This window comes from Rhinolophus sinicus, linkage group LG10 (assembly GCF_036562045.2).
Source record: "Rhinolophus sinicus isolate RSC01 linkage group LG10, ASM3656204v1, whole genome shotgun sequence".
NCBI classification, from domain to species: Eukaryota; Metazoa; Chordata; class Mammalia; order Chiroptera; family Rhinolophidae; genus Rhinolophus; species Rhinolophus sinicus.
In genome coordinates this window covers 109009305-109034726 of record NC_133759.1, presented here as the reverse complement: position 1 = coordinate 109034726, position 25422 = coordinate 109009305, and the positions used below count along the sequence as shown (strand labels likewise).

At 45.9% G+C, this 25422-nt stretch overlaps 1 protein-coding gene and 1 pseudogene across 1 annotated transcript in view; both read left to right on the top strand.

The window, feature by feature from the left end:
* Positions 1 to 25422, top strand: part of SDK1 (sidekick cell adhesion molecule 1) — a 683166-nt gene that overhangs the window by 346024 nt on the left and 311720 nt on the right. The gene's annotated exons all lie outside the window — the stretch shown is intronic.
* LOC141567136 (peptidyl-prolyl cis-trans isomerase A pseudogene) lies at positions 6104 to 6742 on the top strand (annotated as a pseudogene).

Here is a 25422-nt window from a genome sequence, read left to right as displayed (position 1 = left end):
TATATTTCTTTTTCTTCACTTTAATAATATATAATTTGTCTTAGAACTTTATTTCAGTAAATATTATGTCCTCTTTCTCTTATCATTTACGAATAAACCTAGTCTGTTATTTAGCCTAACCTTAGTATTTTTAATCGTTTGATAGTTTAAAATTTGTATTAAGGTATAATTTACATACAGTAAAGTATAAAATCTTAAGTGTACAAAATTCAATGGATTTTTTTCAACATTTCTTTATGAACATTTTCAAACTAGAGAAAGAATTGTCAAGTGAACACACTTATACCCACCACCTGGATTCTACAATGAACATTTTGCTGTATTTGCTTCATCATATGTTTGTCCATCCACCCATCCCTCTATTTTTCTACCAGTCCATCTTACTATCTGATGTATTTCAAAGTTGCAGACGTCACTACACTTTATCGCTAAACACTTAACCATGCATATTATTAACTAGAGTTTAATTTTTGTTTACTCTTTTAAGGCAAAATTTGCATCTAATGAAATGTGTAAGTAGTAAGTGTACTATCTGATTCATTTTTCACAAACGCACACACCTCTGCACAGCAGGCTCCATCGCCAAGGATAATCGCTGTCACCCTCAACAGTCCCCTCAGGCCTCTTCCCTGTCAAACCTCACCCTGACCTCGGAGGAAACCACTCTTCTGGATATTTTCATCATAGACCAGTTTAGCCCTGGTCTGGGATTTGTGGGTGCCCCTGAAGCCCTTGAAGGGGGATCATGGGTTCAAAACTGTTTTGTACTACCACTTACCGTGTTTCCCCAAAAATAAGACCTAGCCGGACAATCAGCTCTAATGCATCTTTTGGAGCAAAAATTAATATAAGACCTGGTATTATATTATATTATATTATATTATATTATATTATATTATATTACTATTATATTATATTATGTAAGACTTAGTCTTATATTATAGTAAAATAAGATCGGGTCTTATATTAATTTTTGCTCCAAAAGACGTATTAGAGCTCATTGTCCAGCTAGGTCTTATTTTCGGGGAAACAGGGTAGGTATTATTTGCCCTTTTCTATCTTATTCTCTTGTTATTGTCCAGTGGAGTTTTCCAGTTGTACATTAGTTCTTTGCATTATAGTATTTGTTATTGCTACCAGGTTCCAAATTTCAATGAGGATGATGAGCTGAGGAAAGAATAAATGCTTTGAAACATGATTTGAGACAATATTCACAGTCCTACTGACAAAATACCCCCTTTTTTATAACAAATGTTTAATCATGTCCCCTTTACTCTCCTGAAATGAAATTCATAGATAAAATAACCAACATGCCATATAATTTCAAAAAATCAATATAATGCCTGAGCTTTGATATAAAAGAGAAATAAAAGAAAGTAATTCACAATGAATATGGATCTTAATATGTAAATTGAATATAGAAGCAGATATGAGAATTCAGCTGTCTTCCATTAAGCCAAACATGAAAGAGAATTTCAGAAATGTAACACAATGTCTTTCTTTTAACTATTTTATTTTTGTTTTGGAATATAGAATTACTTTTCATTAAATATTTTAGATATGTTAATGTGTAAGGTTTATTATTTCCTTTTAATGAATTAATGAATATTTTAAGTGTCTCAGTTTAAAATCGAATATTATAACAGAAATAGACATAACCAACATAAATCGAAGCTTTTTGGGGTTCTCAATAATTATAATTTTAAGACTGTGAGGATACTGAGACCAGAAAATTTGAGAACCACTATCTTAGCCCGTAGTAGAACTTCATATAAATAGAATTATACAGACTGTTGTCTGCTTTTTTTGTCTAAGGGTTATTTTACTAAATATACTGATTTTGAGATTCATCCATGTTGTTCCTTTTTGATAAAAAATATTGCGTAGTATGAATATACCACAGTCATGGATCCTTAAGGATATATACACCCATGGAAACACCACTCAGATCTGGATATAAAGTATTTCCATCATCCCCGCACCACAGAGGTGACTGTTATTCTGACATTTACGAGTGTCATGTAAATGGCACGTGAAGAAAAGATTTCCTTGCGTCCGGCTGCTTTCGCACATTGTGCCTATGAGATTCTGCCGCGCTGCTGTGTGTGATGGACGTTTGTTCCTTGTCTTCGTTCTAACACTGTCTGGCCTGGTGTCCGCCTGCACCGCCACGCTCTTGTGTCCCTGAGCTTTCTTATGCCAAGGCTCTTACCCTCTTAGAACCTGTCAAGAAGGTGCAACCATCTAACGACCTCATTCTACCGCCAGTGTCATCAGGCTTAAGTATTGATTTATTATCTTGAAACGCATGGTCATTGTAAACTGTCTTCTTTTATTTCTGCTTTATATCTCTGTTAAGGCAGATTTTTTGAAATTTTATATGAAGGCTTCTTATTTTACCTGTGAATTTCATTTCAAAACAGTAAAGTGGGCATAATTAAATACTTTTTATTAAAAACGTGGGGGACGTGGGTCCAAAAGGATTGAGAACACTTCTTGGGTCATGTTTTGGAGTAATATTTTCTTCTTAGCGCATCGTCCTTGCTGAAATACAGAACCCAGCAGCAATGACATTACAATGCATAGAATTACTCATTTCCTTCATAAGAATGTGTATTTAATAAGTGTATCATTTATTTAAAACTGGCACTTTTCCAAGAGATGACATTTTTGGCCAATTGACCAAGATTTGCTGTGATGAATAGAAATGTCATATTTGAGGATTGGCATCTTGAATTATGTGCAAAATTCTAATATTGATTTAGAGAGGGCATATTCCCATTGTATATGATTATATTCCTCTCCTCAGCAGCTGGTTTGCATTGGTTAATGTAAAATAAGCAAACTAGTTATCCATTCTGTTTCTCAATCTGAAGATTTTCTAAATTCATGCCTCAGGAAGTTCTTTTATACCAAGAAAATGATCAGCCACCCTGAATTACAAAGTGTATTATCTTATTTTTCCCCTTGGAAAATAAGCAGAATGGTAGCTACGAATGAGGTCTTTGCAGTCAGACTAAATTTATTTTTATTGTGGCTACCAGACAAGTCACGTCTCTGTCTCCCTCAGTTTTCTGAGGCATTAAATGGGGGTAATTGCACCAACTTGATACTGTAGTTGTACCTACTTAATGGGGAGGTTGTCGTGACCATTTAATGGGATAATATCATGTGAGCCACTTGGAATAGTGCCTGACTTAGTAAGTGATCAATAAAAATTAGCTTTTGGCTATTATTAGTCCTCATTAGAAATACTAACAAATGGTGAAATTAGGAATTGTGTTCCTCTGGTGAGTTCTATGGAATCAGTTTTCTCAGTAGACACCAAATATATAGTAACCTATTCTGTGTAGACACTTGGTAAGTAAAGACGAACAAGTAACGGTTACTCCCTGGGGCAAGCTCATGTCATTGCCTCTGTGATACATAGGCCCGAAGGTGGTTGTATTTGAATGCCGCCACAGAGAAGTACAACATCACATGGAGAATATATTAGGTTCCGGTATGGTTATTTGGTTTCGGGAATTAGGTGCCTATTAGTAATCTTAGTAGGAGAAAGTAGAGGAACGAAGGGTGGAGAGGAAGTAGACACAGTGTGTATCCACTTGGGGGAAGTTTGGATGAGAATGGCCTAGAATGGGCGTGAAGGCGGTCTTGCCTTAAGGATGGGGGAGAAAGAGGCGGTGGACGGCGCAGGCTGGTGGACAGGACCATGAGAAGGCTGAGAGACCCACAGGGGAGGCAGGGCGCTGGCCCAGGCTGCAGACAGGCACGCGCGCTCTGGGGCTCCAGGGGCTGAGTGCGTTAGGTTCTAAACCACTGCCAGGAGGCTGAGCACAAGAGCAGCCCGAGAGATGTCGAGAAGGAGGTGTGGGCGATGCTGAGAGCCTTCGAGCTGGGAGACCAGCGAGTGTGCAGGTATGCTAAGGCCTTGTCTCGTTTTCATTTCCCATTAGTTTTATTACAATTAGAATTTTCACACAAAATGAAATCCATGATAGCTAATACATACATAGGGCTTACTATGTGTAGGCGCCTTCTGGTCTAAACACACATGCCCACGCCTTTCACCTCCAGCAACCCGAGGAGGCAGGGAATACCTTCCTGTCCCTTGACGGAGGAGGAAGCAGAGCTCCTGAGATGTGAGGTGGCAGGCCCAGGGGCGTGGTGACAGAGGAGCTGGGATCTGAACATGGCCATCTGAGTCCCGACTCTGTTACTAATTATGATAGGTTGCCTGACAAAGCAAAACAGGAAACCAGAAAACAAACTTTGGAATTATCTAGAAGGAAACAAAAATTATAGCAAGACAGAGTTACAGTTTTCCTCCTTGGAGGTCCTTGTCTTCGTAGAATGACTTCTTATCAAAGCAAGGAGAGGTGATGGCTGAACACTCCTTCGTGCCAGCTACTCTTTCACTTATGTACAGTACTTTCCCTTTCTAATCCTCACAACTCGAAAGGTCGGTGCTATTTGATCACTTTTGTGCACACACCCTGAAACCAGGAGTGCATTCATTTCCTGAGGTCTCATAGCAGCTAAGAGGTGAAGGGCTGGTGCCATCCCGGGCTCCGCCTGCCACACGGATGGTCACTGACACACCATCTGGTCTTTGGGCTGGTACTTTAATAACCAGCCTCTCGCTGCATTGACTGTTGTCCTTACAGCAGCTGCGAGTGTCGTGGGCAGCAGAAATTCCTCTCGCCCGCCTGCAGTTTCAACTGAAAATCTTGCTCTGAGGACACGTGGCAGCACTGGTGTACCCTGCACAGAGCAGGGAAAGGCCCAGAGTCGAGGAGGATCGTGGAAGGGGCAAAGAGCAGCTTTGATGCGCTGACGGAATTGCCCATTATCCTCCCGAACCTCGCATCGTAAGGAAACTAGATACGAACCGGTCACCTCAAAGACAGCCTGTCGTCAAACAGCCGAGTCTTGGCTGTTAGGCACTTCAGTACTTCTTGGCCCAGCATCAGGTTCCCGGGCTGCCTACTAATTTGATTAGATCATGCAGACATCTGCCATACACTCAGAATGTCTAAGGATGCTTCTTGAAAGCTCCAGGGCCACCGGGTGTCCGGGGTGAATTCCATGCATATTCTCACATGCTGACAGAAGTTGTCACCCTTTGCTTTGTGCAGAGCCGAAAGCTCCAGCACACAGCTAGGGGGTCCTGAAAACCGGCTAGAAATAGTCACCAGAGCTGATGTTTTCTGAAACCCACGCCCATCCGTCTGAAGCCCTTCTCCCCCACTTCCCCTCTCTGCTCCATGCCCCAGACTGTCTTGTGTGCTTCTGCCGCCCACTCCCCGTGCTTACATCCTGTTCCATAGACCAGAATGAAGCCCTTTCTCAGGGGCCCTAAGTCCCTAATGCGTCTGCTTTGTCACAGCCACAGTTGGCACATGCGCGGAGTGACATCTGTGAAATGGCTGCAGGAATGCTGCTTTCTCTTGGTGCCTATGTACAGTTTCCACTAAAGTTTGAACAGTAGAGCTTTTTAAATGAAACCTTTTATTTTGAAATAATTCTAGACTGCCATGCCCTTGTGAGAAATAGCACAAATATGCCAGGTACCCTTTACCCAGCTTCTCCCAGTGGTGGTGTCTCGCAGAACTGCGTTATGACATCACACCCAGGACACTGACACTGGTAAAACCCACCAGTCTCATTCGGATGTCCCCGTTTCACTGGGATTCAGCGTGTGTGTGTTTAGATTTTTGACATTTGGTCACACGTGTAGATTCGTTTATCCCCACCACAGTCAAGATACAGAATAGTTCCCTCACCACGAGGAACCTTCTAGAGTTACTCACACACCCTGACTCCACGTTTCCTTTCTCGTTTTTTCTATTCATGGATCACATGCTATTGGAGTCTAGTCTAAGAACTCGTCACCAAGCCTTAGGTCCCAAAGAAATGTTCCTAAAATTTTTGTAGTTTTACTTTTTACATTTAAGTCCACAATCTGTTTAAATTAATTAGGTATAGATGTGAAGGTTAGATCAAGGTTAATTTTATTTTTCTCTATGAATGTCCAATTGTTAGAAACACTATCCTTTCTCTATTCAGTTATTTTTGTGCCTTTGTCAAAAATCAGTTGTGCATGGGCCACGTCTCCTTTGAGCTGTTTGCAGACAAAGTTCCAAAGACAGCAGAAAACTTGCGTGCCCTGAGCACTGGAGAGAAAGGATTTGGTTATAATGGTTCCTGCTTTCACAGAATTATTGCAGGATTTATGTGCCAGGGTGGTGACTTCACACGCCATAACGGCACAGGTGGCAAGTCCATCTATGGGGAGCAGGTTGATGATGAGAATTTCATCCTGAAGCATACAGGTCCTGGCATCCTGTGCATGGCAAATGCTGGACCCGACACAAACGGTTCCCAGTTTTTCATCTGCACTGCCAAGACTGACTGGTTGGATGCAAGCATGTGGTCTTTGGCAAGGTGAAAGATGGCATGAAGATTGTGGAAGCCATGGGGCGCTTTGGGTCCAGGAATGGCAAGACGAGCAAGAAGATCACCATTGCTGACTGTGGACAACTCTGATGCATTTGACTGGTTTTCTCATAACCAGACCGTTCCTTCTGTAGTCAGGAGAGCACCCCTGCCCATCTGCTCGGAGCACCCCATAATCTTTGTGCTCTCGCTGCAGTTCGTTGGGTTTCATATTTTCCTTGCCCCCTCCAAGTCTAGCTGGGTTGCAGAGTTAAGTTTATGATTATGAAATAAAAGCTAAACAAACAAACAAAAAAAACAAACAAAAAATCAGTTGTGCATGTTTCTTTATTTCTGAGTTCTTTTTTCTCCTTCATTGACCTATGCGTTTATCTATCTGCTAATACCATCCTGTCTCATCACTATGTAGGAAGTCTTAACACAGGGTAGAGTAACTCCTCTTATTTTAATGTTCTTTTTCAAAACTGTTTTAGCTATTCTAGGGCTGGCGTTTGCCTTTCCATATACATTTTAAAATAGTCTTGTCTATATCTAAAAAAAACTTTGCTGGGATTTTGATAGGAGTACAGACTAAACCTGTAGACCTGGTGGAGAGAACTGGCACCTTCACTATGTTGCGTCTTCTGTCCATAAACACAGTATTTCTCTCCATCTGTGTAGGTCTTCTTTGATTTCATTCATTGCCATTTTGTAATTATCAACATACAGAGTCTGTAACATGTGAAGTTTCTGGTTAAGTATTTCATTTTGTTTGAAGCAAGTGTAAATGGGATTGTGCCTTTAATTGTCGTTTGCATGTTTGTTGTGAGTGTACGAAAATATAATTGATTGTGTGAGTGTGTGTGTGTGTTTATCTTATATTCTGGGACTGCTCAACTCCTTTATTAGTTCCAAGAGGTTTTTCTTTGTAGATTCCTTGGGATTTTCCAGAAAGACAATCATATACCTGCAAATAGGGACACTCCCATTCTCCCGTGTAGTCCTTGTTCTTCCCTCCCTGTGGTGGTGGGAACTTCCTGTCCTGTGCTGAAGAAGAGTGAGTGGGGGGAGCAGAGAGCCCTGCCCTGTTCTCAGCCGCAGGGATAAAACACTGTCTGCCCCCGTAAGTGTGAGAGCCTGAAGGGGAAGGATCGCCCTTCTTCTGGCTGCTTTTCGGTGGCCTCTGGATTGATGGATCCCCTTGTCTGTGCCGCTGGGGTCACCTTCTGTTGTTGAAGGGGCCCCGTGCCAATGCAGTGAGGGGCGAGCCTGCCTCAGCTGCCTTCTGTGGCTGCATTGGGGCTGGGAAATGCTCTCGGGGTCATTTTCTCCTGTCTGCTTGGGATGGCCATCCATGCCCCGTGCCATCTTCTCCTGTCCTGGATCCTCTAACCAGGTTGCCGTCCTGTTCACAGTAAACTTCTGTGATGCTCATGAGTGTCGAGGCCACTGGGAGCTTTTTCTGGTCTTGGATGGGCTCACCCATGCATTTGTGGCTGGCTGCAGGCAAGGTAGCTGGCTCGGCAGATCCGCACGGGGCTCCGCTGCAGTTGGGGCTGGGCTGGTCTGGGCTGATCCAGGATGGCCCGGCGTGGACAGCTGTGCTCTTCCCCATGTAGTCGCTGACCCTTCAGCAGGCCAGCCAGGGCTTGTCCATGTGGTAGGTGCAACACTTCAGGGGCCCCCTTGGGCCTTGGCCTGGAACCAGTATGCCACCCTCCAGCCAAAGCAAGTCACAGGATCAGCACAGATCAAAAGGGAGGGATGCAGGTCCCATCTCCCGAGGGATGGTGAAGAACTGAGGCTCCTGTGGTAAATTTCCCTCATCCTCCGTGTCACCCCGACATATGATCCAGTTAATCGCTTGGGTTCTGAACCCCTTTAACCTGTCTGGGGTTGGTTATGGAGACTGACACATACAAGGACTGTCAATTAACTTCGCGAACTCATCCTAGAAAAAGTGCTCCATACTTAATTGCTGAATATCACTACAGTCACCTTAGAAGTTCTCCCCTTGGGGAGCTGTGCACCGATAACAGCGCCTAGTCCACCCTTCAAAGCAATTTTGGAACTCTTTCTCTGGAATGGCCATCAGAGCTGTCGTCATATTGCCCTTGATGTCCTGAATGTCATCAAAATGTCTTCCTTTCAATATTTCCTTTATCTTTGGGTAAAGAAAGAAGTCATTGGGGGCCAGATCAGGAGAGTAGGGAGGGTGTTCCAATACAGTTATTTGTTTACTGGCTAAAAGCTCCCTCACAGACGGTGCCGTGTGAGCTGATGCAGTGTTGTGATGCAAGACCCATGAACTGTTGGCCAAAAGTTCAGGTTGTCTAACTTTTTCACACAGCCTTATTAGCACTTCCAAACAGTAAACTTGGTTAACTGTCCAGTTGGTACAAATTCATCATGAATATTCTGATATCAAAAAAGGTTAGCAACATCATTGCAACAAGTTTGTGAACTTAATTGTCAGGCCTCCTGTGGCATTTCTCTTTGCTTCATAGGATGCATTTGGTGTTTAGCAAATCCAGTGTAAACCACCCACCATAGAAAGCAATGAATATGCTTTATATTCTCAGAAGTTTGTGTCTTTGCCAGATTAGTTCTTGACATTTTTCTGTGTTTTCCAAGTTTTCTTTAAAAAAGTATGTATTGTTTTTATAATCTGAAAAATAGTCATAAAATTTGGAGGTATTTTTCCAGGATTTCTGATCTTCTAAATTCTACGCTGTGGGTTGCCTTTTGAAATTAATTTGTGGGGGGGGCTAGAATCTGGATAACTGATCCCCAGAGCCCAGCAAAGCACAGTCGTGCTGCTAGCCGGCGAGAAGGGTCACGTAGCAAGGCCGCGGGGTCCTCTCCAACCGAAGCCTTCTCTGCGGGCGCCCTGCTGCAGGGCCCCAGGCAGGGACTTGGGGAGGCTGCGCGGCGCCCAGGCGCCGGGCGAGAGGGCCCCGTCCATGCGCCTCCACGCTTCTTCCTGGTCAAAATCACCTCCCCGAGTGTCCGCTCTCGTTACTGCCGCGTTAGCTGTGTCCTTGCGGGCCATGCTGGTTTCGGTGACACAGGTCCGCCCGGAGGCTGGAAGCAGCTCGGTGTTTGTGTCGTGAGCGCCCCCGGCCTCTCTGCGCTGCTTGGCCCCAGTCAGGCCTCCTGGTTTCTGCCCAGCTGCGGCGTGTGCGCCGGTCCTTTCGTGGGTCGGAAGCACCGAGTGTCGGCACCTGCTCGTGGTCCAGCGCAGCGCGGCCTGTGCCGCCCCGAGCGGTGCGCGGCTGTGCGTGGGCTGCCGCCCCGCTTTCCTCGGCCTCCCCTCGTCTGCGTCAGGCTTTTCCATTCCCCACACACACGCGCGTTCGTGCCGGTCACGCGGGCTGAGGTTTGGACGTGCTGATGAGCCATCGTATAGCATTTTCCCTTTTTTCATCTTCTCCTGGCCAATTCTTACGTCAGTCGTTTCACCTCTTGAAATGAAATAATTATTAGATTCATATGCTCGGCTGTCCCTCCCCTACAACGTGCTGCTTGGCACCGGCGTGCGCTGCTTCACTAGCCAAGCCCATTCGCTGTCCTAACCCAGTGCGTCTGTCCCGTGTCCCCCCCCCCCCCCCCGTGTCACCCACCGTCACCCACAGGCCCCTTCGCTCAGCACCTGCTGCGCCCCAGGCCCAGGCCCTCGGGTCACGATCGTCAGTCACGCACAGCGTGTGCTCAGTGAATGTTTGCTGAGTGAATCCGCGAAGGCCTGACCGAGTGAATGGCCCGGGCTCTGCCGGAGCTTCCCGTCCTCCGGAGACCCACGTGCAGGCGGACGGTTGCAATTCAGTGCGCAGAGGACGGTAATGGATGTCTGCGCGGGGAGCCTTGGGAGCGCCGGGGAGGTATTTCTGTTCATACGCACTGTACCCACATTCTGCTTCCCAATTACATCCTGAAAAGATGCTCTGTCAGATTTATGTTTGGATACTTTAAGGCCTGTTCCTATCACCTGAACAAATCGTGCCGGCTTCTCAATCTCATTTGACATTTCCAGCTCCGTGTAATGAGCCTGGTCAGGCCCATTGTTGTGTCACATTTTTCGGCTGTGTGCTCTCCTCACCTATCTCACAGAGTTGTTATGAGGCGTCACTGGAAATGATATGTGACTGTGTAGAACCATCTGCAAACAGCATGGATTTTAAGCAGGCAGTCACTGTGTATGATAGTTAGTGATCATTGCAAAATGCATTGACAGCCTCTGTAAGGGACCTGAAAGCGCCACCAGAAGAATAAAGAAGGAGATATTTTGCTAATGTTTATTTTTCTAGAAGAATTAAAGCCGAGACCTAAATCATGTGCCAGTAAGATGGCTTCCTGGGCAGGGATGAAGCTGGAAAGGACGTGTAACAGAAATTGACCTTGGTTTTGTTGCAGAGACCTGAGAACGTCATGCAGCAGTTTTGCATAACCCACCATGGAGTGGAAGTTCTCAAAATCTCCATGGTAACCTGCAGAGAACTGTGCCACCTAGAGCAGTGCATACCTGCCTGAACTCTGATCCGGCAAGAGATCTGCAGCCGTTCCCCACACATGCTCGCGCGTTTTCGTCTCTGTGCTTGCCCAGTGCCTCTGACACCTGCTTCCTCATTGCTAATCATGGTGATAGTTCCTAACTCCCCCTCCTGGCGTTGCCCTCCACCCCCGTGGCACTTGCACAGGATGACATCAAGGTATGACTGGGCTGCAAACTTTGTATGATATAAAGACACTTGAGATGTAAATGAATGTTTTAACTGCAGACCCGAACAATACACAAGTTGGATCGTCAAGTGCCTTGTCCACCTTTATATTCAGATGGCCACGCACTAATTTGCCGATTACTCTTCTGCTTAATAGCTATTCCTGAGCCTTTCCACAAACAGGCTAATGTTTGAATATGGCTTTATGGCTGTCGACGTGTTTACTCAGACAATCCAACTTGAGCCTCACCTTGTGAGGGAGTCAGGGCAGGTAGCGTGGCTGTCACTTCCCAGGCGAGGGGCTTGCAGACCCACAGTGGAGCTGGGACCACCACTGAGCCTCTGGTCCTGGTCCTGCTGCTGCCACAAGATCTGTAAGAAGCCCAGGACCCCTCTGCCATGTGTATCTACTCAGAGCTACTGGTTTCGAATTTGGCCTGAGCCCAAGGGGTGTTCCGAGCGTTTCAACTGACCACGAGCTCGCAGACTTTCATGCCGTCTTACAATGTGCATTTATATGTTATTTTGCAATAACTGTCTTAAGCTTAGGGACTTGCAGAAAGTTGGCCTTAAAGTAATGTTAACAATATATGGCAATTAGGAAAGGAGACATGTCCCCCACCCCCACCCCAGCCTGCCCCATTCTCAGCAGTAATAGCACCACTTCCTGCTGAGGAAGGGTCGGCAGGGGGTGGGGGACATTCTTATTTGGCAGCTGGCATTTCTTAACATGATGTTATTTATATCTAGTAGCTTGAAGTCTTCCTTCATTATTCTCTCGTCTTCCTTTCAGGAAAAGGCCATGCTTTTAAATCTGTGCTCAAAGAAATCACATTTTCCATGCCACTGTGACCACCATCTTGGCGACAACCAGAGGTGGACACGATGAAAGCCTTCCTAGGTTTAAGCAAATTGTGTTTTATCCATTAAGAAAGAAAGTTAATCTGACGCTAGAATGTTCTATATTAACAGTGATCCATATTTTAATAGCATTTTCCTCAAGAAAATATGTCAGCATGAAACAGTAAGGTGATATTATATTTTAGAACAAGTCCTCATGGCTTAGATTTTTAAAATAATGCTTTTGTTACATGTTTTGGGCTTCGAACAAAACGCCTCCTTGAGAAACCCCACTTCCCATGGCGTGGTTCTTTAACCGGCTGGGTTCAAGTTCATGTTCTTTTTCCATCTGACAAGTGTAGTCAGACAATGTTTTCGTTTCATCTAACAGTTGCTTCCACTCATCTGAGCAGGCGGCTTGTCTGCATCTGTATTTATGCCCTGACAATGTGAGCGTATGTTTTGTCTTTCATTACAGTCAAGTGTATCACATGTTTCTAGCAGGCGGAAGTCTGTTTACATCAAATGTGAATCTAGCATGATCCATAAATACCCAAAAATATATTTAATCTTACCAGAATAGACTTGGCGGAATGGCTGACTTTAAACAGAAGCTTAAACACAATGATGAGTTCATAATTATTTAATGTAAACTGAATAAGGTTGAAGGGCCCCGTGGGGTCGATTATTTGAAAGTGCTTCAGTGATTACACATCATAGACCGTCTTGCCAGTGAAAAGCTATTCAGGCGGCAGGTTAGCTGGCAGCACTGGAAAGCACCTGAATGGTTTAGAGAATCTTTAGTTTTCTAGGTTTAACATCCTTGACACTTAATAGGATTTGGGATTCCATTGTCGCGGCAGCTTTATTGCGTGACAGTTTAATTGAATGCCTTCGAGTGAAATGAAATTAACAAAGGCAGTATTAAATTATGGATGTTCCTTTTTTTATCATTTAGCTAAGAATTCGGCAGAATTTCTTTTCTAATGATGTTATTGTAAATTGATTGATTGATATAAACAATAAGCACACTCTCTTTCAGACCAGGTATAACCACCTGGCCCAAGAGACTCTGGTGGGCTGAGTATGGAGTTCACACCGGCCGGGTCGTCTCTCCTAAGCTTCAGGAAACAGTGCACATGTAGAGATGTGCTGCGGTAAATCCCACTGCAGCGTGGGAAGCCCGGCAGGTCTGTCTGCTGTGTCGCAGGTACCAGCTCTGCAGATGGTCCTGAAGCCGGACGGGAGCCGCTGAACAGAACCTGGTTTCTGTCACTGAGCTCACGCCCCCTTTAGAAAGTGGCAAAAACTGATGTCCCATCCACTGTTTTGTAACGAAGGCCGAAGTGAGCCGAACCCAGCCGGGGTTTTTAAATGTCCACGAGTGGAAAACAGTTTTCATACTTGATGTTGATGATTTTCATGTTGCAGCTCTTTACCTTTCATATCACTTAGCACTTTAGCTGCAACGTTCGACTACAGTCACATGAGGTTTCCATGCCGTTGACTGTGACGTTGCCCCACAAACTCAAACTATAAAAAAATCTTGTCAGTGTTCCAGAAGGGAAGTTTAGGAAAGCAGATGTACATTTTTTTTATATTTTTGTGTTTTTCAAGAATGAATAACAATAGGAAATTTTTATACTTTAAAGCAATCACTTATTTTAATAAAATGTAGTACCTTAACTGTAATTACTTAAAAATATAAATACTGTAATTCTTTTTTGTGGATTTTTGACACATTGTGGAGAAAAAACTTGAAATCAATTAACGCAGTGAAAGGATTTTAAAGTAAAAAGAATCTTCTCACTGAGTGAAAATCTGGGGGGAGGGGGATTTATATAATTAAGCTGAGGCCAATCTGCTTAGAAGATGTGAAACTAGAAAAGAAAATGTTGGAGAATATTATAAATTAAACAATTATTTTATTAACACACTATTGGTGTCAATGCTTCATAAAGTAATTGTCTACTGGCAGGAAAGGGGGAAGAAAAAAATACATTTGGGAAATTACCCAGTAAGTGGACATTTAATTTGAAAAGTACAATTGCCCATGATTACTACACCCTCCCAAGCGCGACATCTGAAGGATGTAAGAAAAGAAGATATTCTCTTTAAAATGTCCTAGGGCATGACAAATTCAGTTGCCGCTGTGACAGGGTCTGTAGTTAGTCAGGTCACTGTCCAGTTGAAACAACTGCACACTTACCGTATTTCCCTGAGCCAAATCGCACGGTAAATATTTCTTGAGTAAACATGCTGTTTGTTTCAGATAAACACCCTTTTACTTTTGCTGACTTTTATTAGGTCATGGATCTTCTCATCTGGCTTGGCCAGATGATACAGTTGTGGTTGTGTATCTAACACACAAAGGTGGTCTCTTTCAAAAGAGGACGAGCTGGTGTTACCATGGGGCAGAGGGCGCACTGTTCTCCGTAAGGACTCCTAGTTTTGTTTGCCATTTTCTTTCTTTTGAGTTCTGCCTGTCTGACTGTTGCTTCCTCCCTCCCTCCCTTCTCGCCTCCTTCTCGTCACAGCACCGTGTGCTGGACAGAGCGTGCCCAGGCTGACTTCAGCACAGCCTTCCTTTGTAGCTGCCACCTTTGTGCATGACCAACAGCCGGTGTTGTCCACTTGTCCCAGGGCCAATCAGAGCTTTCTCGGGGACACTACCTCCACAGTAGTGTCAATGGAAATGAGCCACCTTTTCCGTAGCCTTTCTCTTCTTTCCCACTGAAAATCATGCCCCCTTAGTTTGGAGTTCAGGATCTTAATTTCTGGCCTAGTAACAGTCATGTATGTGTGACACAGAAGGAGAGACGATCTGGTTAATGCCTTTATAAACTCCAGATGAAAGAACACAGATAGAAACACAAAGGATGCCATTGGACGGCCGCTGATTGGTAGTTACTTCCATGTCCCAGTGATGGACTGAAGCTCATTGCCATCTGTTTGCCCTGGTGACAATGAGTTTTATACAATAAATACTTTTTCTGGGCTTTGTCTCCCTGATGTAACGAATGTTTGCATTGGGCCTACATGAAGAGAAGAGGTCAGCTTAACTGTTCCCTAGCGCTTTTCGGTTTGTTCCGCCTTTTAAAAAACACTTTGAACACACATGCGTCGTACTGCTGGTACCCTGCCATCGCCCTGGGCTTCCTGCTCTCCTCTGCCCCGCACACACACCAGCTCACACGAGAGGAATATTACTGGCACGCCAGTAACACAGTAACAAAGGAAACAGGAGAAATACGGTATCCACACTGTTCTCTTCCTTTGCTCAAAGCAAATTGGTCGATGCCGTTTCCCTTACATGCAGCCCTGGTTGGCATGAACACTGCTTCTGTTCTCAGGTTCCAAATAAAGAATGTGACTTCCCTTGGTAATATATTTATTATCATTAAAATTCTTTCATCCCAGAAAAGACTTATTATTGAAATCATTTCTTAAAAATCTCAGGAGGAAAACTTTTCTGCCATGGAGTGTAGTCCTTAATCTTTTTTCTTCGTTTGCCCGCTTAATTTTAATTTTCTGGCATTATTTGAATGCTAATTATCATTGACAAAATTCTTTTTTCTAACTATATGCATCTCTATTCTGATTAAGTCAGGAGAGTACAAAGATACTACTTACTTCATGTGCAGAAAGAGAAAGGTGACACAGCAGCGCCGCAAAGTAAAAACGATTGCACTAAGAGGGACTTATGTCCTTCGGAGCTTTAACTGCTTTGAAGAGCGTCCTCTTACCCTGCAGGTGAACCCAGAGAAAAAGAAGAAGTAAACACCTGTGGAAACTAGTTTTACAATATTAGTTTCTCTAAGGTGTTGGTGCAAAATCTTTTCTAGTTCCCTCCATTTCTGTCCTCAGGGATCCCAAAACACCTTTTCTACATAGTAGGAGTCGTCCTGCAGCTGGCGACTCCTTTCTCTCAGCTGGCCCAGTGCACAGTGTCCTTTCTTCATGGGATATTGGCCAGTGGCCCTCACACAGTTAACTCTAAGAGCCTCTCTGCCGAGCCGTCTAGAGTTGACCCACTGGCAGAAATGTGACCTACCTGCTCTGTCTGCTGTCCCTTCTCCATTTCGTCGCTTTGTGCAGTACATCATGAAAGCATCTCTGAGCATGAGGTCGTTTCGTTGAGGCTCTCCTGCCTCAGGACCACTGGAGTCTGTGCTGCTGTCAGTGTCAGAGGCACGTGGCCCAGGCCCTGCTCTTCGTCATCTGCAGATAGGGACCGAATATGAGCAGGATGCCCACAGAGCCATCGGGAGGGAGGCAGAAGGCGGGCGCAGGCCGGAGCTCCGCAACGACTCGCAGAGAAGGCCTGGCAATCGGCCCGCTCTGAGCACAGGGTCCCTGGTACCAGCCAGAGGCGGCAGGCCCAGAGCTGAGCGCCAGTGCTGGCCAGGGATCACATCTCTGTGCCGGGATGGGGGCGGGGGGGAGGGCAGGAACCCAGGGGACTGCTGGCTGCAGGACAGAGCACCCCTGGTGGCATCAGCTGCAGCAACGTCGTCTGTCTCACGACACTCAGGCAGTTAAGGATTGGGTCCTGGCACCTCTGGGATTGCTGCCCGCACCACAGATGCCCCTGTGTCTGTGCCGGTCAGACGCACAGTCCCCTCACTGTCCCTCCACCACGTGCAGCAGTGCGGGCATCGATGTGTGCGACCCCAGGCAGGGCAGCCCAGCACAAGGGGAGGGGCGTGGAGCGAGGGAGGTGCCTCGGCACCGTATGTGCACTTGAGCTGCAGGGCTCCTGGGCGCACCTGGCCCGTTTTGTGCGTTTCCCGTCAGAGCTGTGCAGGCTGCCTGGGGGCCGTTGCTGTGATGTGTCATGCCGCGCTGCCCAAAGCCCCTCAGAAAGCGTCGCTTCATGAAGACATGGCATTCTCTGTGCCATGAGCAGGTCCGACTCGGCGTGGGGTTTAGAGGTGGGACAGAGCTGTGGGGACTCCGCCTCTGCCCTCTGAACGCAGGCTGTCGCTGGCTGGCACAGGTACCAAGGCTGGCCGGCTCTGTCCTGGCAAGGAGAGTTTGAGCATACACTTGTGACAGTGCTGTTTTTAGGGATGGAGCCCGAAAGACTGGCATTGACCTCAGGACAGCCTAGTGAGTGGGGACGTGAACTCAACTTCTAGCTGCTTTTACTACTTTACATACACGTAAATAAGTGTTGTTAGGCAGTCCCTTCTAAAACTAATTATTTTAATAGTACTTTGTGTTTGGTTAGTGTGGAAATGTTGGTGAGGCCACTTGTACATAGTTCTCGCCTCTTCCTCTGGAAACCCCATGAAAATGGCAGTAAAAGGACAGGAAAGTATAAACTCCACGGCGAAGAATAAGAGAGCCGATAGTGGACGCAGGTGCGGTGGCCCCAAGACCTTGGCAGGACAGGAAGCATTTGCAGGAGCAGCAGCTCGCTCAGCGGAACTGACCCTGACCTGCAGCTGTCTCCTGGGTATGGTCGAGGGCGGGCAGTGGCTTTGCCCACACTCCCTGGGAAGGCTGAGGACCAGGCACTGAGGAGGGGTGGGGTGGGGTGGGGCGCAGGGCGGAAGTGGCGGGGCCACTGAGAAGCTGCTGGGTCGCGTGGTCACCAAGCAGGTCGGTACTGCTTCCCGCCATCGCGAGCCCTAGTCCCCAGGACCCACTACTTATCAGGGGGAAGTTGATCTAGGGAGAGACCTCACACTCTGGAGTCTTCCATGGAGCAGACGGTGCGGTGAGAACCGGAGATGAAGGGACAGTCTGCTCACTGAGTTGGGAGCTGCCAGCCTTTTACTGCTCTGTGCCTCCAAATACCAGCAACCGAACATTTACGTCATAGCCTAGAAGCCAAGGGCACTGTCGCTGAGGGAGCCCAGTGGACTCGGCGAAGATGTTCAGATATTTATATTGTCAGGCAGGAAACCAGAAATCTTGCTAGGGAGTTTTGAGACTTTCAACAGAGGGCATTTAACATAACGTATGGCATTGATTTCATAGTGTTGGGGCTGAACTGGCCAACGGAGGCAACCCAGAGCTGGTAACTATAGGAGCAGCCAGGCCACCAGGGGTGGCCCTCCCCAAGGGAGAGGCTGAGACCCGTCCTCAGAGCTGGGCTCAGACAGCTAAGGGGCAGCCGCCTAACACGGAGGGGCACAGGGGACTGGCCCAGAGTGCAGACAAGCTGGAGGCTGGAGCTGGGGGACCTGGATGGGTGGCACAGGGCACTGCTGTGCTTCGGCAAGGAAACTGTGGTCTGGGGAAATGAGCTTGCATGTTCGCAGTAGTCAGGGAGCTTTGCATCTGGAGCGCCTCTGCGTGGGCTTGAGTGACAGCTGTGTGACCTTGGCCAACTACTTCACCTTGCTGTCCTCAGTTTCTGCGAGTGGTGCCCGTCTTCCAGGGTGTTTCCGTAGGAGGATCATTTAGTAGTTATAACGTTGAAGAGCGTCTGACCTACAGTACACATCATATATGTGCTTATTTGACAAAAACCCCTGGACGGTGGCTATGCCATGAAGTGCTGAGCTGGGGAGCACGGTGCTCTGAGATCAGTCCGCCTCATAGATGCAGCTCGTGAGCTCTGGAGGCAGGTTTAAGTCTCAGGAGCTGGTTTGAGAGAGTTAGATGTCAGGGGTCCGGGTGCGACAAGGGAAGTGCAGCAGAGACCAGGCCATGTGGACCAGGTCCTAGCATGGGCACCAAGAAAGACTGACCTCATGCCAGCTTGTGGTTCTCGGGCTCCTCCAGGCCCACTGGTCACGAGCCCGAAGGCCCAGTCCTACTGGTTAGTGGGATAAGGCTGCTCATGGGATTCCAGCCTGCACTTCACTTCCTAAGACCAGTCTGAGGCGTAGTGACGTGATGCCAGCAGCTTCCTGGGCTGGGAAGGGAGCCTGGGGAAGGTGGGGGCTCACACCAAGACCCACTCAGCTGCAGGAAGCCCCCAATTCCCTGTCTCTAGAGGAGAGTCAATTTTGAAATAGACCTTAATTAAGGATGATGAGTTCAGGATGTGCCCTAGGGATGTAATTCAACTCTGGGTCCTTTGGCCAAATATGGAACAAAGTCCCCAGGTAACTGGCTTTGCTTTGAAACTTGCACGGGTCCTAAACTGAGCCTCTTCGAACTGCTTGGTTGCAGACCATCCTGGACCCGCATTACATGCCCTAATGGCCAGATCCTGACCTGCAGCTACTGCTGCTGAGAGTCCTGGGGAGCCCTGTACCTCTTAACCACAGGCCGCCTGAGTGCTTGCCTGCACATGCGTTTACCCTTCCCTTCTCGCTTTCCTCTTCTCTTTCTTCTTCAATCGTTTCTAGTGAACATGGAAGAATTAATTTTAAATTGTTCCTTACTGAGATGTATGTTCTTGAAAGTATCACTGTGTTTTATATATATTTATATTCACTATTCCCCTGCCAAGAAGGCCCTGCAAAGAGCTGAACCTTGTTAGGTGATGAATAAATGAACTGTGCAAACTAAGTCTTTTATGCTCTCACTTTCTTTCCCACTGCCTAACTTAATGTTCCTTATAGGGACCTGAATATCTCTTTCTTCTTTCTCTTCCATCCATTTATTCTTCCATCTACCTATCCACCCTTCCGTCCATCCGTCCGTCCTTCCATTTATCCATCCTCCATCCATCCGTCCTCTGTACATCTCACTCTGAGCTTGTTTACCTAACATCAGGACCACTGCTAGATCCTGCTTGGGTTCACTGTAACCTCTTCTAGCGCTCAGTCCATCCTAGCTTTTAACATAGGAAGCTTAGTGAATCCATGTAGTTGTAGCTTTGAAACAATGAAATGTTAACATTGAGAAGGAAAAAAGATTCATTTCACAGTAATACATAGAATTGTGTGGGAGATAATGGGAAAAAGATCAAAGGATTCCAGAATTCTACAAATGGGACAGTAATAAAATTAGCACCATTAAGAAGAGTGATGTGCTGTTATGGAAAATATCTACCCACAGTCCCTTTAAAAAGTTATAGAAACTTGTAAGGGTTATAGTTTCAATATTTGCTCTGTTTCTATAATAGACAACACACTTATAATTTGAAGGCAGCCCTCCACTATTTAAAGTCCTATAAATGATTCGTTTTCTTAGCTTGAAATCTTGTCTTCTTATATTCTTCTGAAAAGAGAGGACCATTAATAGAGTAATCAGCTACAGATAAGATGCGTTTTCTAACAGATGGAAGAGCTGTGTGTGTGAAGGCCTTCGTGCTGTCCACAGAAAAGCCTGCCCAGCGATCGACATGAATATTTCAACACCGTGCGTTTCTGTGCACAGTGGTGGGGCTTTGGCTTATGAAAGGCTTCCTTGCACCTCAGTCTTCAGGCGTCCTTCTCAGAGCACACTTTTAAGTAGACTCTTGAGCCTCTGCCCTTTCCAGCTTTTGCATCTTCCCGTCTGTCGATTCTATAGCTATTGTCAGCAACTAAGCAATCATGTCTTTTCTTTAGGTTTGGGACTCTGTAAACTGCCTCTTCCTTAACCTTCCACTCCTCCGCCACTTACTGAGCTGTTGGGAGCGAGGTGGGAAGTATAAATGGGTGTCGCATACCTGATACAGACTCTTTAATGGCTGTGCAGGGCGGTTATTGCAGGATCACAGGAAGGGAGTGGCTGAGCCCGGGTAGGGGCACAGTGTTTTGTACAACTGCAGTCACCTTGGAAAATATAGCTGGATCTGTCCAAGCCTGAGTAGGGCCCCCTTCCCGTTACGTCATAAAAGGCATGTCTGGGAGCAGGGTCCTCTCTGCGCTGCTCCCTGAGTACCCCGTCCTCTATTCCTGAAACCCGCTTGCTCTGAGGGTGCCCCAACCCCTGTGTGTGGGAGGGGGGTCCCCAGACTTAGCACAAGGCAGATTTGTCTTATTTTTGATAAACATGTTACCTTTATAAAATTTCTCTGTGTTCCGTGAGTCGTTTTACATTTTATAAGTTTACCTCCTTTAAAACATATAAATTATTTCACATACACAAAAGGTTTAAAACAGAATGTCAGCTTGCAGCTGTAGGCATAAAACATTGCCCGAGTGGTTGAAGGGCCATTCCTGCCACTCCCTCAAGTCACAGACGTGTCCTGAATTTTATATATAACATCCCCATTTTTGCTTCTTTTTTTTTTTTTGATTTTTTAATAAAAAGAAAGACTTCAGTATACCAATTATACTTCAATACGGCTGGACATTTTTTGTAATGAAAAGAAAATAGTGAAGGCAAGGAAATAACGCATAGCAAAGGACCAGCTGCAGGGTGTTCCTGTGCTCTGTTCCCCAAACTGATGTCACCCTGTCGCCTCCATTTGATTGGCTGAGAAGAGAGCTGCGTGAGATGCGCCGTCTGCACGCTACATGAACTGGTGGGCACCACATTCGTCCTCTAAGAAGAGATTGAAGGGCCTGTTATAAAAGCGCTGTGCTACTGCTGTTTTCCTGTTACTGTTGCACTGCTGTGGACAAGCTCTGTGCCCAGCACGCTCGCTGCTGGAAGCTTCGCAGGTGTCACCTCGTTTTCTCCTGCGGCATCAGGACTGCTTTTCTCAGGCAGTGATGGAGCCTTGTCCAAGGCCAGGCAGCTTGTCCAAGGTCAGTGCACAGCTGACAGACTCCAGATCTGTCAACCCCACCGGGTGCGATTTCTTAGTGGGCCCTCGGCGACCGCCGTTCTGCATCGTACTTCGATGGGCCGCTGCGTGGTGGCTGGGATTTTTTTTTTCATACCAGAATGTTGGATAGAGTGTCTCCTAAACTGATGCCCCCTGATCTGCCAGGCCGACGAGACTTGGCCAACAGTGCAGCCCGCACCCCCTGTAGTGCTGCTGGAAGGACCGACTAAGTCTTCCATCTTTCTGTGAGTTTCCAGATGGAGGCGTGGAGGTCCCGGACGCGAATAGGAAGTGCCCATTCGTCCTTCAGAAGTGGGAGCTGGGAGGAGCGTGGGTGTCGGCAAGAGCAAACCGAGGCCCGGCTGCACCGTGGACGGGGGTCTTATCCCTGACTGGCCGTTACCTGGCTGTCTCTCAGCTGGCACTCGCCCTTTTCTTATTTCTGAGAAGCTAAATGACACTAAATTGACTAGGGACACTGCTGTGTTACAGCCCGTCATGTTAGATCGAGGGCTGAGATCTGACTTAAAATGTACGCTTTCTGAAGATCAGCTCTAGAAAGTACCTGGGGTTCTCTCCCGTGTTAACAGGATAGAGCAAAGCTCTGCCAGGTCAAAGGGAGAACCGAGTTTGTGTGGACTGGAGAAGGGAACACTAGGCTCTTTGAGTGTCCGAGCAAGTGCAGGGCGTGTGGACCCAGTGCCCACTGACCACCAGACAGAACAGAAGAGGCTGACATGGAGACAGAGAGGCTTCTTTGGCGGTGGAAAGGGGTCTTCACCCAGGTCATAGACGGGTCTGAGAGCCTGGCTCTGAGGCTCTTATCCCATTTGCATGTCGGTATTGTTCTCTGGAAGCTCCTGGAATGCAGAGGCTGCTCCTTTAGGCCTCCTGTGGGGGGTAGGTACCCACTCCATTCATCCTTGACCCTGCGCTCTCCTATGGGACACCCCCCACCCCACACCCCCTCACCCCCACCCCACTCTCACCCCCCATCCTACCCCCCCACCCCCCAGGGTCCAGGCGCGCTGAGCACGGCCTGGGCGCCCAGTAACAGCGGAGTCACTGTTTCTACGCCCTTTCCTTGCCTGTTTACAATGCTGAGCCTCCATCGGGCATGCGTTACTCGTTTTAAATTTTTAATGAATTTTATGTTTCTTTTATACATTTTTCCCAGTTTGCCTTTCAGTTTTCTTGCTTTTTAGATAAACTAAATTTATAAATATTATATAGTCGAGTTTATTAATCTCTTCCTTTGTTATTTATTGCCTAGTTTTTACATTCAGAAAAGTACACCTACATTCAGCAATGAGGCATAGACTTACCTAAATTTTATTTTTGTTTTATAATGTTTAAGTCTTAAAATTTATTTTCCTTAAACATATATTCACGCACATTGTCATTTTGAATATGCATAAATGTGACCATGCGCATCTGTTTCAAAAGTGCAGCTTTCCCTCTTCGTCCTTTCCCTCCTCTCCTTTTCCTGTCTTGTCAGCCATGGTCGCCTGTTGTGTAGCTGTTCTTATTTGTGTAGTCGTGTCGTCCATGTGGGCGTGCACACACACACACACACACACGCACACACACGGCTTTTATTGCCATTGTTTTTAAAATGTGGATCATATTTTATTTGCTTTTCTATATCTTGCTTTTCATACGAAAAACCCCTCCTACCTCAGCTTGGTAGCTCTCACTCATTCTTGTAAATGGTTGTGTTTTCTCCCATGATGTGCACGTCACAGTTTATGAAGGCTTTTTCTATCATTTCTTTTCCACTGGAAAACCTCATTGGAATTTTATATTTCTGTGTGGCATGAGGTAAGGATCTAAGTTTCATTTATTGAATTGCTAGCCAACGATGATTCATTGTGTTCGCTTTTCCCGTCCTATTGGTTTGTACCTCTTCCTTTATTTCGTTTTAATCATGTGGGTAGATAACCCCACACACGTCGTGGTCTGTCTTGAGGCTCTCTATTCTGTATAGATGTCAGTGTTTTGTTGTTTTTGTTCAATTTCACTTGAAAACACTTTATTTGGGAATAATTTTAGAGTTATAAAAGTGATGTGAGAGGGTTCCGCTATTCCCTTCACCCAGCTTCCCCTAAAGTTAACGTCTTCTATGACCATAGTGCATTTGGCAAAACTAAGAAATGATTATAATAACATCGGCACAACTATTAACTAAACTAGAGACTTCAGGTTTTCCCAGTTTTTTTCCAAATGCCTTCTTTCTGGTCCGGGATCCAGCCCAGGACCCCACGTTGCGTTTACTTGTCACGTCTCCTTAGTCTCCTCCAACCAGCGGCAGTTTCTTCGTCTTCCCTCGTCGTTCGTGACCTCACGCTTAACGCGCGCTGGTTGGCTGTTTTGTAAACCAGCTCACAGTTTGGGTTTGTCTCGGGCTTTCTCACGAGTAGGCTGAGATTATGGATTTGGGGGAAAAGTCCCAAAGAGGTGGACTTCCCATCTCATCGTAGCAGGAGCTCATGACCTCCGCATCACTGATTACTGGTGCCGTCAGCCCGGTCAGCCCGGTCACCTGGTCCAGGTGAGGTCAGCGAGGTTTGTGCACCGTCACCATGACGTCTCCTCCTCCGTGTTCTGTTCTTAGTCCAGCCCCCGGGCAAGGGGAGGGTAATTAAGCTCCACATACTGGAGAGAAGAGTATCAAAGAATCTGTGGACATAGAACCACCACAAACATTTAATGAGTATTTTGGGTAGCTGTTTTGAGGTTGTACAAATATCCTGTTTGGCCCTAAAGTTTTGCTCACTAATTTTAGCTTTCATCAGCAGATCGTGCTTTCATGAACTACTTCTGTGGATTTCTAATGGTGATTTTTCTGTTTTCTTCATCCCTTCTCATGTATCACTCTGCATTGTCCTGTATGAAAAATTCCCCTTTTCTGCCTCGATTGCCTGCATTCAATCAGTGTTTATAATCGTATGGGTTTAACGTCATTTGGTAACTACTCGGCTACACCCCTCATTTTTATTCTCCTTATTAAAGCAATTTGGGGGTTTTATTACTTTTTCATTCTTCTTATAAACTCCAGAAATATTTGTTTTCCATTTTCAGAAAGCTCACTTGGGATGTTTTTTAGAATTTTGTTAAACTTTGCAACTAAATCTAGAAAGAAATACTGTCTTTATGATCCAATAATTCTCTTATGTAGAAGTGTGGCGAGACTCTCCATTTCCCAGTTATTCCTGTGAGACCTTTTCTGGCTTCGCTATGCTTAAGGCATATGAATATGTTAGACGCCATTTATTCTGAAGTTGACAGATGTGGGCCAATTACCTTTCTCTACCCTTCCCTGAGTTTATATGCTCTTCAAAATGGCAAAGTGGAACTCTCTGCTTTGAGTATCTATTTTAAAGTTTACTAACTTACTGTAACATAGATGCTTAGTTCATGTTTTTTTGTAGTTCATTCTACGCTTTTCTTTCTTTTCTAGGTAAAGTTTTGTTTTTTTTGTCTCTATGAGGTGGAACAAAATACCTTTCCCAGAATGCTGTAACTATTTAGGTTCCTGTAGAGGTTTCATTATAACCTTCAAGTCTGTACAATAAAAAGCAGGTGTTTCTTGGTTAGATTAGGGCCAGGGTGTGGCTGTAGCCCTCCATCCCCGACCTTTCAGTTGAGCAGGCTTCAGTACGGTCAGCTTTCTACTGTACATCCTGGTGGGCTGCATTAGGAAGCTGCAGCCTGTGTGGCTCTTCTGACAAGGGAACATAGCAATTCTGTTTCTTATTTTTTAAAGCTCTTCTTCTGTCAACTCTTAGCCAACGCGGTGTTTGCATAATGACACACGAG